Genomic DNA, 12189 nt, shown 5'->3' on the forward strand with positions numbered 1-12189 from the left:
TTAACTGTGCTACCTGGTCCTTATGCCCGGAGCAACTTCTGACGATGAGCTAAGCTTACATTGATCTTCCTCATCTTATCATTTCACCTCGAACAACAAGCTTGACTTTGAGCTTGTGTCAAATCCATGGTTCTCATAGCCTTTCACTTCATCCTTCCTTTTCTGGTCGACGGCATCTTCATAGAGTCTCTCGACAAAATTTGTCGTGATCACCGTCAACACTTTGGCTTCTTCAGAGATGTCAATTGAATTCATGATGAGAAATACCATCCTTGACCCTCGATGATTTGTGTCAGCATCGACAACATTCTTATCTTCTCCCCCAACACAAACTTGTTCATATTAATTTTGGGAATGCATCCTTTTGACATGTCGATGAATTGCTACTGAACCCATCGGCCACATCCTCATCTTTTCCCTGATCAAATTGCATGAGATGTTCTAGAAATTCCCGACGGATCCTTTGTGTTCCCAAGGTCTGACCTTTACCTGATGACCGTGTCAATGCTATCCCGAAGATGGTTGTGGTACTCCGATCATCTACAAGAACATTGGGAGCGCAATGCTAACTGTTCTTGATCAGTTATCTAAACACCGTTGTATAGGTAAACCTCTTAAATTCCTTGCCCCTTTGTCTAAATGGTTTAATACTTGGAGCCCTATCATGGTCTGCCTTTCCTTGGGAAAGTTATACTCTAGTACTTGGGTATAATCACCTTTCCTTTCCATTGGTCTGGTTACCATAATAATCACATTTTCTTTTCCATTGTTTTGTTTCACCTTTCTTGTAATCTAACTTGTCTGAGCAGAGATAAATCCCTGCTTAAGTAAGCACCTCGGTGTACAACTCTGTCAGTAAGAACCTGTTACTATTGTTGATGACATTCCGGTATCCACCGATGGACGAGAACTTTGCCTAATGGTCCGCCTCGTTCAACGAGCAGGAAAATGGTTCTCTTCGTCCCTCGCCCTTGGTACCAACGTTGTTGCCAACATAACTGACAGGCTATCCTCTGACATGTCTTGCTATCATGACCATGTAAGATGTCAACGGCCTTCCTACTTTTAACCACATAGTGGGCCCATAACCCACAGTTCCACATGATCGAAACCTGACTCTCCTGTACACCCATGTTGCCAAAGTTATTCCTCACGCTTGATTTCGTATGTAATTCATGGGTCATCTCCCTAGTAATCTATAGTGGTATCAGATGCAATACTTATTCTCGTTGCTCTGGACCCCTTTCACACCTTTTTCAGGTATCGAACGATTGCCTACCCGCTTAAACTTCTCATGGTACCTCCATACTTTGCTCTCAAATTTTTCTTAAGTTTCAGTTTGAGAGTTACTTTCCGCCACCTTCCCTCGATGTTAGCTACCAGGTAGTCAACCTTGCAGAGGTCCGTTCTTCCGGAATAACCACCCTTTATCCTTTCGCAAGTACAGTGAAGATCCTGAAGGAAGGACGACAGCTTCATCATGATGCATTCAGGCATAGGAATGAAGACATCAATGCTATGGATCAACCTCTTTGAGAAGAGAAACCAAGACCGAGAAGATCCGTTAGAATTTCGTAACCAAAACTTTCCTCCTTACTCCACCTCTTAAATCTCGGGACGATATTTCTTGTAGTGGAGGAGATTTGTAACGCCCGGTAGTTAAGCTACAGTAATCTCCGACTAATGATGCCACATCACCATGTTTACTGTTGTTAGACTCTCGTTGATTCGAAAATAGTTCAAATTCAAATTTAAAATAAAGTAAAAAATAAAAGTTTTCAAATGTCAAACTAAAATGTTCAAACTATGGAAAATAAATCATAAGTTTTGTTGGTGAAGAAACCAAGTTTTTATAAAAGGTTGAAGTGTTCCAAAATGATTAAAACAGTGACTTAAACATTTATATAAATGCCTTTTATATTTTCTAAAATATCAAACTAAATTATTTGAGTCTCAAACTTCTTGTGGCAGAGGGTTAAACTAAAACACTAGTTTAGGGGTTGGTCTCATATTTTTACTACACTGAAGTAATGTGTGAATTAACTAAAGTAAATCTTTCCCTATTTTTTTTAATCTATCCCTATAATAATAAAGTACGGATTGACTCCGTGGGTTCACCGTCACAATACGTTTTTTTCTGTAAATTTACGTTTTTAGTTTGAATTTAAAACATATACACAAGGTGGTACTAATTCGAGAAACCACGTCGTGTGCATCAAACGATGCAAACAATGCTCGACCGTGCACTTTGGCCCAGTGAATCAGGCCCACATACCCGTACGCATCTGCCTCCTCAACTCGAACCCTCGCGTTTGCCCTTGCCGAGCCCTCGTCGCCGCCACACCTCAGCCCCCTCTCCGCCATGGCAGCACCTCAGCCCGCTCGCCGCCGCGTTCGCGCGTCAGCCCACTAGACATCCTCGCCTCCGCGGTCGCACCTCTGCCCGCTCGCCGCCCCCGTCGCAACCCAACGCCCCCTCCAATGAATGCCGCCCGAACTACATCATCCTATAGGACGCCGGCCGCGGCGTCACGAAGTTGCTGGTATCGCCCAGTTCGCCGTGGGTGAAGGCGCCTCAGACGCAAGCGAAGCTGCAGCTTCCTCAACGTATGCCTCACCATGGGGCTCGCTGTGCTGCTAGCGGACAGCCGCGACCCCGCTGGTGTGGTGCGAGACTTCCAGATCACCCGGCGGCTGGGGTTGGAGGATGGCATTCCCACAACTCCTCATCGGGGGTGAGCGTGGCCTGGAGCAGCAAGCCCATAGCTCCCTCAACCATCATGCTAATCTCTTCTTGTTATTCATCCTGAATCTATGGTGCACATACAGTACATGCTTATGTATTGTCTCAATGATTATCCTTTTTTAGGATTCAACTTGCGTTTTGTGCAATTTCATATACTCAATCAATAAATTCTCAGTTTTTTTGCAGGATTTGTGTTTGTTCGGATGCTTAGGTGCAGCTGCATCAAGGGAATTGGCCGATGGTGTGCAATACATAGACAAAGCAAAAGTCAGTATGGAGCAAATACGAGTTCGGTTGCTCTTCTGTATGACTACTACATTTAAATTTTGATAGCTATTTCTCTAAATGTAGCCAGGGCACTGGATTCATTTGCTTTTGTTTTCTTTTTTCAGGACAATTTCACCTTGATTTTGTTGTTAGTGACCGATTGAGGTGTCACTCCCACCACGGTGGTGACGGCAACCTTCCCCCTCCAGCCGTTGTGGTCGTAGCGTACCGCTCCAATGCCATCTGACACAACCGTCTTGTGGTGGAGGAGGGCCACCTCGAACACATTGGGAAGCGGTGAGCGTGGGCTTCGCCACATGTTCTGCCGAGTCATCGATGTCAGTTTCTAGGTTTGTGAGTGCACTGTCTGTTGCTTCTTTTTACGATGTCTGTCAACACAAGCACAGCGTGTTCCAAGTATGAACGGAGAGAGTGCTCCCATTGGGTTCTACATGTGGACATTGTGGCCGGTGAGGCATAACTGGAAGTTTCTCTGATGGTCGACAACAAGGTACCCCACTGCTCTGAATTTTTACATGGTTAATGTGAGTTGAATCATCAAAGGTCTGCGCGTTCGTAATGGTTGAAAAATTCATTGCATTTGAGAAAACTGATCAGTCTATCAGTTCTCTAATAATACATATTACAGAATGTACCTTTCTGTCCGATCGTAGGATCACTGCACAACAGGCTTTGGAGCAGGCTCTGATTCACGGAGAACTCCCCAGCAACCTCATCTTTTGTGGATATTGAATCACTGCACAATCCAGTAAGCCTCCAATTGATAAACAAAGTCAATTTTCGGTTGGTAGTTTGCATGACAGGGTTCTAGCTAATTTATAATTGTGCGTACAACAGACTACCTCTGCCTGAAGATTTGAGGTGTGACTCAAATTTCGTGCTGTTAGAAATCAACAATGGAGATTTCAGTTTTTTTCATGTATATTCGTACGAATTTCAAGTTTAATGGATCATTAAATTTTATTCTATAATCAGATCTTGGTATGTTTTCAGATTTTTCAGAGAAGAAAGAAGTCTAGAGGCGTGGATGTATGTTTTTAGGGGGGAATCAAGTCTGCAGAATATACACTAATTTGAGGAATTCAGATGTTACCCTTGGTCATACAGGGAAAGTGTGAAGCACTCTGGCCAATTTTCCGCATTTCTCATCCAAGAAGCCGTTACATTTATGATCTTTTCTATAGAATAAGGAAGGATATATCTAAGGAGCTGTATGAATTTTGCCTGGACCAGGATTATGCAGACCGTAATCTCATTACAAAGTGGAAAAATGTTAGGTGCCTCAGCTTTATATCATTTGAGCTAGGGGCCAAGACGGATGAGGTTGATTTGGCTTGATCATGCCAAAGAAATTTACTTCTTTTTTGGAAAATGAAAGCATGTTTTAGAAGTTCATGGTTAAGTTACCAAATCTGAGCTTTATAGCAAAGTAGAGGATCAAGAAAAGCAGAGTAGGATAATAAAGGTTCACATAGATGTAGTAATATGTCACTATCAGCTAGCTCAAGTATGTATGACTGTAGGAGCTCAGGAATACTCTTACTATGTCTTTGATTTTGTTAAAGACCCAATATATGATGAGGTGCCGCCTCTCCTGATGCCGAGCTATTTAGAATTTGGTATTTCACATTTTTTTCTCTGGCCAGTAAATTTCACAAACATAACTGCAGGCCATCTGCTCCTGCGCAATGAAACTGTTTCAAAATTCATATTGTGTTTGACACCCTGAACCACTTTATTAGATAACAGATTATAACTTCCACTTCTTTTTTATGCTGGACCATGATGAATCAACAATTTATTAGATAAAAAATTTTAATCCCTGGAGAAAATCAGAGTATTTATCGACTATATATGCTCTATGGATGTCGACAAATTTGATTGTAGGGGCTAGCAATGCTTCATTTCAAGATACTGTAATAACTCTTGCTGGTTAGTTACCTCTGATCCTAGCAAGTGAAATTAGAACTAATACATGTACATGATTGTTGTTTGAGTCGCACAGATTGACACATGTATGAATAAGTTTCAGTATTAGATTGGTGTACTGATCATGGCTATGTTGTGGAAGAGTTCTTGCAGGCAGTGTTCGAAAGTAGCATACTTCCGTTCTCTGTAAATTGGTACTAGATAAAAAGGATGTTCCATTTTCTGTAAATTGATAGAAAATGGATGCAGGTGTGACCTTGGGGAAGAAAGAGTCGGACGACACATGAAAGACTGAGAGGACCAGGGATTCTTCTTTGCTGGTGGTAAGGTGGAGACCCTGCTTAGGGAACATGTTGCGTACATCCTCGCTGCTTTTCTTCTTTCAGTTTTAGATACTTTCCAGCAGGCGTGTACCTATCTTGCTATGTACTGAATTCTTTGCAACTATGTACAAATTTTTTTGCAACTACCAGAGCAGGTTTTTCGGAAAAAAATTTGCGGTGTTTTCTCTGCAGAGAAGCACAAACGTCCCGCGGTGCAACACACATACTCTTTTGTTATTGGATATAATAAATGGTGCTTAATGATATTGCGTTGTATCGCCTTTTTTTGCCTGGTGCAACGCACGGGCATTTTTACTAGTCTTCCTAATAATAAAGCACGGATTGACTCCGTGGGTTCACTGTCACAATATGTTTTCTTCTCATGTCATAATACGCCTTTATAATTTGTATGGACAAAATCTCTCCCTAATAATAATAATAATCCCTCCCTAATAATAATAATAATAATAATAATAATAATAATAATAATAATAATAATAATAATCCATCCCTAATAATAAAGCACGGATTGACTCCATGGGTTCACCGTCACAATACGCTTTCTTCTCATGTCATAATACGCTTTTAGAATTTGTTTCACCGTCATAATACGCTTTTAGAATTTGTCGCGCCCTTTTTATATAAAACCCCTTGTGGTGTGGGGAATTCAACCCGCAGTCCAGTAGAAGTAATAATAAAGAAACGATTCGGGAATCCCTTCCTTATCCCGACCACGCCACCAACGCTCCCGTCACCAGCCACAGATTGCAATGGCGCCGCCCCTCTCCAGCGAGTCGTCGATGGGATACATAGAGGAGGCGTTAGGAAAGAAGAAGGGCAGGGAGAGCGGGGTTGACCTAGGTCCCGGCGGACGTGATGCCGGGGTCCGTACGCCCGCTACCTGTTCGACCCCATGCAGGCTGTCTCAAGTGGTAGAACTAGGGAAGAAGAAGGGCAGGGAGAGCATCAACAGCCAATGGAACAAGACGAACGGGACTTGGCCGAGGATTAACCCCACGAATGGAGAGCCGAACAAACATGGGATGAGTGAAGACACCCACGGCGTCGGCTGATCAAGGGGAACCCCACCGATGAGCCCGCTGGAGACCCCCACCGCCCACAAGGCGGCGTGCATCGACCCTACCGCCGATAGGACGAACGCGGTCATCAGTTCGTCGGTCGGCTGGACTACCCTGACGATGAGCGCCATGAACGCGGCCAAAAGCACCACCACGACGACCGTCAAGTTGTGCACCAGATTGATGTGCCCCTCCGTCTCTTGCCTGCTGTGGGGGGACAGTAAATTACAAGATGTGCTCCTGTACTGATTGATTATTTGCTTAATCATAATTTTGTGATGAATCATCGAATAGTGCCTTAAGATTCAAAGACTTTAATTTTTTAGCCTTTTTCGATTAATTATATCTGCACCTTTGTTCATGGACGGGAGGTACTTTTGATCTTCTAATTACATCCTCCGGGTTAGGTTTTTGTGTTGTTGGTCAAAGGTCTGTATATGAACGACTTAGATTTGCTTTTCTTCATGCACATTGTTAGAGTAATATCCATGCACTTTTTTTTTCTTCTGAATTTCCTTCATGCATCAGCGTATATGTTTCTTGTGATTTTCCACAACTTTTGTTCTTGCTATTTTTTGTTCATGCATCAGCGTATATGTTTCTTGCTATTCTGGATAATTGAAGAAGTGGTTAAAATTCTATACATGGAGTTTATGTTGTCCAGAGATTGTGTCCTGATATTAATTTTTTAGTCCAACATTTGTTCAGTTGGATTGTTATGAACTTGTGAAGAACCCATTGTTAAATTTTGATTTTGTTTACAGCTGTCATTACTAATTCTCATCACTGATGGTTGTTTGTAGTTAAGATTTTTTGCTAATCCATAAGATTTTCTGCTAATTCTCATCACTAATTTTGTTTACAGCTGTCATTACTAATTCTATTAAATCTGAATTTCATTGGTGAAGCACGGTTGGAAAACAAAAATCATGGATAAAGCTTAGTGATTCATAGTGAAGAGTTTCTGCTAATCCATCAGCTAATGCATGCTAATCTAAGCATTACATCCTGTGAAGATATTTATTCTATGAGTCTTGCAGCCCTTTGTTGTTGTTGAAGCTAGCTGTGTGATGCCCTTTCTGTTTCATGTGATTCGATGCATATATAGACAGATTATATGTTGCCAGGACTTGGTACTTGGACCTTCATAAGATGGCGCAAGGGGAGCTATGGGGATAGATTGGCAACAATATCTGCAAGCATCTCGTCAAAAAAAATACTACAAGCAGGAAATTAAAGTACAAAAACTACTTCGCATCGCCTTGGCTATAAGAACGCCTTGACTCCCCCGGCCGAAACCCCTATTCGATTGCTTCCCATGCTTGACATTGTTGTCGCCGTTTTGCCGACTTCGCCAGAATCTCGTCGTTCGACTTCGCCGGAATTCTGTCCGCCTGTTCTCCACCCATGGTACATGGTTCAGTGCCTTCTGTAGATTGATGCATATAAAATTATCTACTATTTCTTCTATAATTTCACCAACAAAAGATGTTCTATTTGTTTGGTTACTAGCTGTTTTAGTTGTGCCCGTCGATCATGATAGCCAATTGGTTTCCTGTAAACTCAAGCTTCCTCTTTATCATGATTATCAAAATACCTCCATCATGAAGAACAAAGACTATTTGTGATTTTTTGTATTATCCTTTAGTTGCTTGTTGTGACCTAAAGAATTGGCAAGCATTCATATGTAGCAGATAGTCCTGTATGTTGATACATGATAGGTGTATGTGTTGGGTTACGTAGTAATTTCAAAAAAAATTCCTACGCTCACGCAAGATCATGGTGATGCATAGCAACAAGAGGGGAGAGTATGATCTACGTACCCTTGTAGATCGACAACGGAAGCGTTTGGTTGATGTAGTCGTACGTCTCCACGGCCCGACCGATCAAGCACCGAAACTATGGCACCTCCGAGTTCTAGCACACGTTCAGCTCGATGACGATCCCTGGACTCCGATCCAGCAAAGTGTCGGGGAAGAGTTCCGTCAGCACGATGGCGTGGTGACGATCTTGATGTACTACCGTCCCAGGGCTTCGCCTAAGCACCGCTACAATATTATCGAGGACTATGATGGAAGGGGGCACCGCACACGGCTAAGAATATGATCATGTGGATCAACTTGTGTTCATGGGGTGCCCCTTGCCTCAGTATATAAAGGGTGGAGGAGGAGGAGGCCGGCCAAGGCAATTGGTGCGGCCAGGATGTGGAGTCCTACTAGGACTCCAAGTCCTAGTAGGAGTCCACCAAGAGGGGAGGAAGGGAGAAGGAAGTAGAGGAGAAGGAAAGGTGGCCGGCCCCCTTTTCCCTAGTCCAATTCGGACTAGAGGGGAGGGGGGCGCAGCAGCCCCTTGGCCCTTTTTCCTCTTCCCACTAAAGCCCATCAAGGCCCATTGCTTCTCCCGTAACTACCCGGTACTCCGAAAAATATCCGAATCACTCGAAACCTTTCCGATGTTCGAATATAGTCGTCCAATATATCGATCTTTACGTCTCGACCATTTCGAGACTCCTCGTCATGTCCCCGATCTCATCCGGGACTCCGAACTCCTTCGGTACATCAAAACTCATAAACTCATAATATAACTGTCATCGAAATCTTAAGCGTGCGGACCCTACGGGTTCGAGAACAATGTAGACATGACCGAGACACGTCTCCGGTCAATAACCAATAGCGGGACCTGGATGCCCATATTGGCTCCTACATATTCTACGAAGATCTTTATCGGTCAGACCGCATAACAACATACGTTGTTCCCTTTGTCATCGGTATGTTACTTGCCCGAGATTCGATCGTCGGTATCTCAATACCTAGTTCAATCTCGTTACCGGCAAATCTCTTTACTCGTTCCGTAATACATCATCCCGCAACTAACTCATTAGTTGCAATGCTTGCAAGGCTTCAGTGATGTGTATTACCGAGAGGTCCCAGAGATACCTCTCCGACAATCGGAGTGACAAATCCTAATCTCGAAATACGCCAACCCAACATGTACCTTTGGAGACACCTGTAGAGCACCTTTATAATCATCCAATTACGTTGTGACGTTTGGTAGCACACAAAGTGTTCCTCCGGCAAACGGGAGTTGCATAATCTCATAGTCATAGGAACATGTATAAGTCATGAAGAAAGCAATAGCAACATACTAAATGATCGGGTGCTAAGCTAATGGAATGGGTCATGTCAATCAGATCATTCAACTAATGATGTGATCCCGTTAATCAAATAACAACTCTTTGTCCATGGTTAGGAAACATAACCATCTTTGATTAACGAGCTAGTCAAGTAGAGGCATACTAGTGACACTCTGTTTGTCTATGTATTCACACATGTATTATGTTTCCGGTTAATACAATTCTAGCATGAATAATAAACATTTATCATGATATAAGGAAATAAATAATAACTTTATTATTGCCTCTAGGGCATATTTCCTTTAGTCTCCCACTTGCACTAGAGTCAATAATCTAGATCACATCGCCATGTGATTTAACATCAATAGTTCACATCTTTATGTGATTGGTTCACATCTCCATGTGACTAACACCCAAAGGGTTTACTAGATTCAATAATCTAGTTCACATCGCTATGTGATTAAGACCCAAAAAGTGATCATGTTTTGCTTGTGAGAGAAGTTTAGTCAACGGGTCTGCCACATTCAGATCCGCATGTATTTTGCAAATTTCTATGTCAATAATGCTCTACATGGAGCTACTTCTAACTAATTTCTCCCACTTTCAATATGTATCCAGATTGAGACTTAGAGTCATCTGGATCAGTGTCAAAACTTGCATCGACGTAACCCTTTACAACGAACCTTTTGTCACCTCCGTAATCGAGAAACATATCCTTATTCCAGTAAGGATAATTTTGACCGCTGTCCATTGATCTACTCCTAGATCACTATTGTACTCCCTTTCTTAACTCAGTGTATGGTATACAATAGATCTGGTACACAGCATGGCATATTTTATAGAACCTATGACTGAGGCATAGGAAATGACTTTCATTCTCTTTCTATCTTCTGCCGTGGTCGGGCTTTGAGTCTTACTCAACTTCACACCTTGTAACACAGGCAAGAACTCTTTCTTTGACTGCTCCATTTTGAACTACTTCAAAATCTTGTCAAGGTTTGTACTTATTGAAAAAAATTTATCAAGCGTCTTGATCTATCTCTATAGATCTTGATGCTCAATATGTAAGCAACTTCACCGAGGTCTTTCTTTGAAAAACTCCTTTCAAACACCCCTTTATGCTTTGCAGAATAATTCTACATTGTCTCTGATCAACAATATGTCATTCACATATACTTATCAGAAATGCTGTAGTGCTCCCACTCACTTTTTAGTAAATACAGGCTTCACCGCAAGTCTGTATAAAACTATATGCTTTGATCAACTTATCAAAGTGTATATTCCAACTCCGAGATGCTTACACCAGTCCATAGATGGATCGCTGGAGTTTGCATATTTTGTTAACACCTTTAGGATTGACAAAAACTTTTGGTTGCATCATATACAACTCTTCTTTAAGAAATCCATTAAGGATTGCAGTTTTGTTATGCATTTGCCAGATTTCATAAAATGCGGCAATTGCTAACATGATTCGGACAGATTTAAGCATAGATACGAGTGAGAAACTCTTATCGTAGTCAACACCTTGAACTTGTCGAAAACCTTTTGTGACAATTCTAGCTTTGTAGATAGTAACACTACTATCAGCGTCCGTCTTCCTCTTGAAGATCCATTTATTCTCAATTGCTTGCCGATCATCAGGCAAGTCAACCAAAGTCCATACTTTGTTCTCATACATGGATCCCATCTCAGATTTCATGGCCTCAAGCCATTTTGCGGAATCTGGGCTCATCATCGCTTCCTCATAGTTCGCAAGTTCGTCATGGTCTAGTAACATGACTTCCAGAACAGGATTACAGTATCACTCTGGTGCGGATCTCACTCTGGTTTACCTGCGAGATTCGGTAGTAACTTGATCTGAAGTTACATGATCATCATCATTAGCTTCCTCACTAATTGGTGTAGTAGTCACAGGAACAGATTTCTGTGATGAACTACTTTCCAATAAGGGAGAAGGTACAATTACCTTATCAAGTTTTTTACTTTCCTCCCACTCACTTCTTTCGAGAGAAACTCCTTCTCTAGTAAGTTTTCGAATTTAGCAACAAAAGTCTTGCCTTCGGATCTGTGATAGAAGGTGTATCCAATAGTTTCCTTTGGATATCCTATGAAGATTTACTTCTCCAATTTGGGTTCGAGCTTATCATGTTGAAACTTTTTCACATAAGCATCGCAATCCCAAACTTTAAGAAACGACAGCTTAGGTTTCTTGCCAAACCATAGTTCATATGGTGTCGTCTCAACGGATTTAGATGGTGCCCTATTTAACGTGAATGCAACTGTCTCTAATGCATAACCCCAAAACGATAGTGGTAGATCGGTAAGAGACATCATAGATTGCACTATATCCAATAAAGTACGGTTATGACGTTCGGACACACCATTATGCTGTGGTGTTCCATGTGGCATGAGTTTGTGAAACTATTCCACATTGTTTTAGTTCAAGACCAAACTCATAACTCAAATATTTGTCTCCGCGATCAGATCGTAGAAACTTTATTTTCTTTGTCACGATGATTTTCCACTTCACTCTGAAATTCTTTGAACTTTTCAAATGTTTCAGACTTATGTTTCATCAAGTAGATATACCCATATCTTCTCAAATCATCTGTGAAGTTCAGAAAATAACAATACTTGCCGTGAGCCTTAACACTCATTGGACCGCATATATCAGTATGTATTATTTCCAAT

At 41.8% G+C, this 12189-nt stretch overlaps 1 long non-coding RNA gene across 4 annotated transcripts; it reads left to right on the forward strand.

The window, feature by feature from the left end:
- The first annotated feature begins 2325 nt into the window (after positions 1 to 2325).
- LOC119354118 lies at positions 2326 to 4319 on the forward strand. 4 transcript variants are annotated; one of them, XR_005170644.1, is made up of 5 exons: positions 2326 to 3050; positions 3139 to 3524; positions 3688 to 3782; positions 3872 to 3895; positions 4028 to 4319. It is a non-coding gene; the product is annotated as an uncharacterized LOC119354118 (long non-coding RNA). The 4 variants fall into 4 exon arrangements; XR_005170642.1 differs by lacking the exon at positions 3872 to 3895 and having other exon boundaries at positions 2326 to 2840; positions 2922 to 3050; XR_005170643.1 differs by lacking the exon at positions 3872 to 3895 and having other exon boundaries at positions 2326 to 2735; positions 2933 to 3050.
- Positions 4320 to 12189: the final 7870 nt, after the last annotated feature.

Source organism: Triticum dicoccoides, chromosome 2A (genome assembly GCF_002162155.2).
Source record: "Triticum dicoccoides isolate Atlit2015 ecotype Zavitan chromosome 2A, WEW_v2.0, whole genome shotgun sequence".
Taxonomy (NCBI): domain Eukaryota; kingdom Viridiplantae; phylum Streptophyta; class Magnoliopsida; order Poales; family Poaceae; genus Triticum; species Triticum dicoccoides.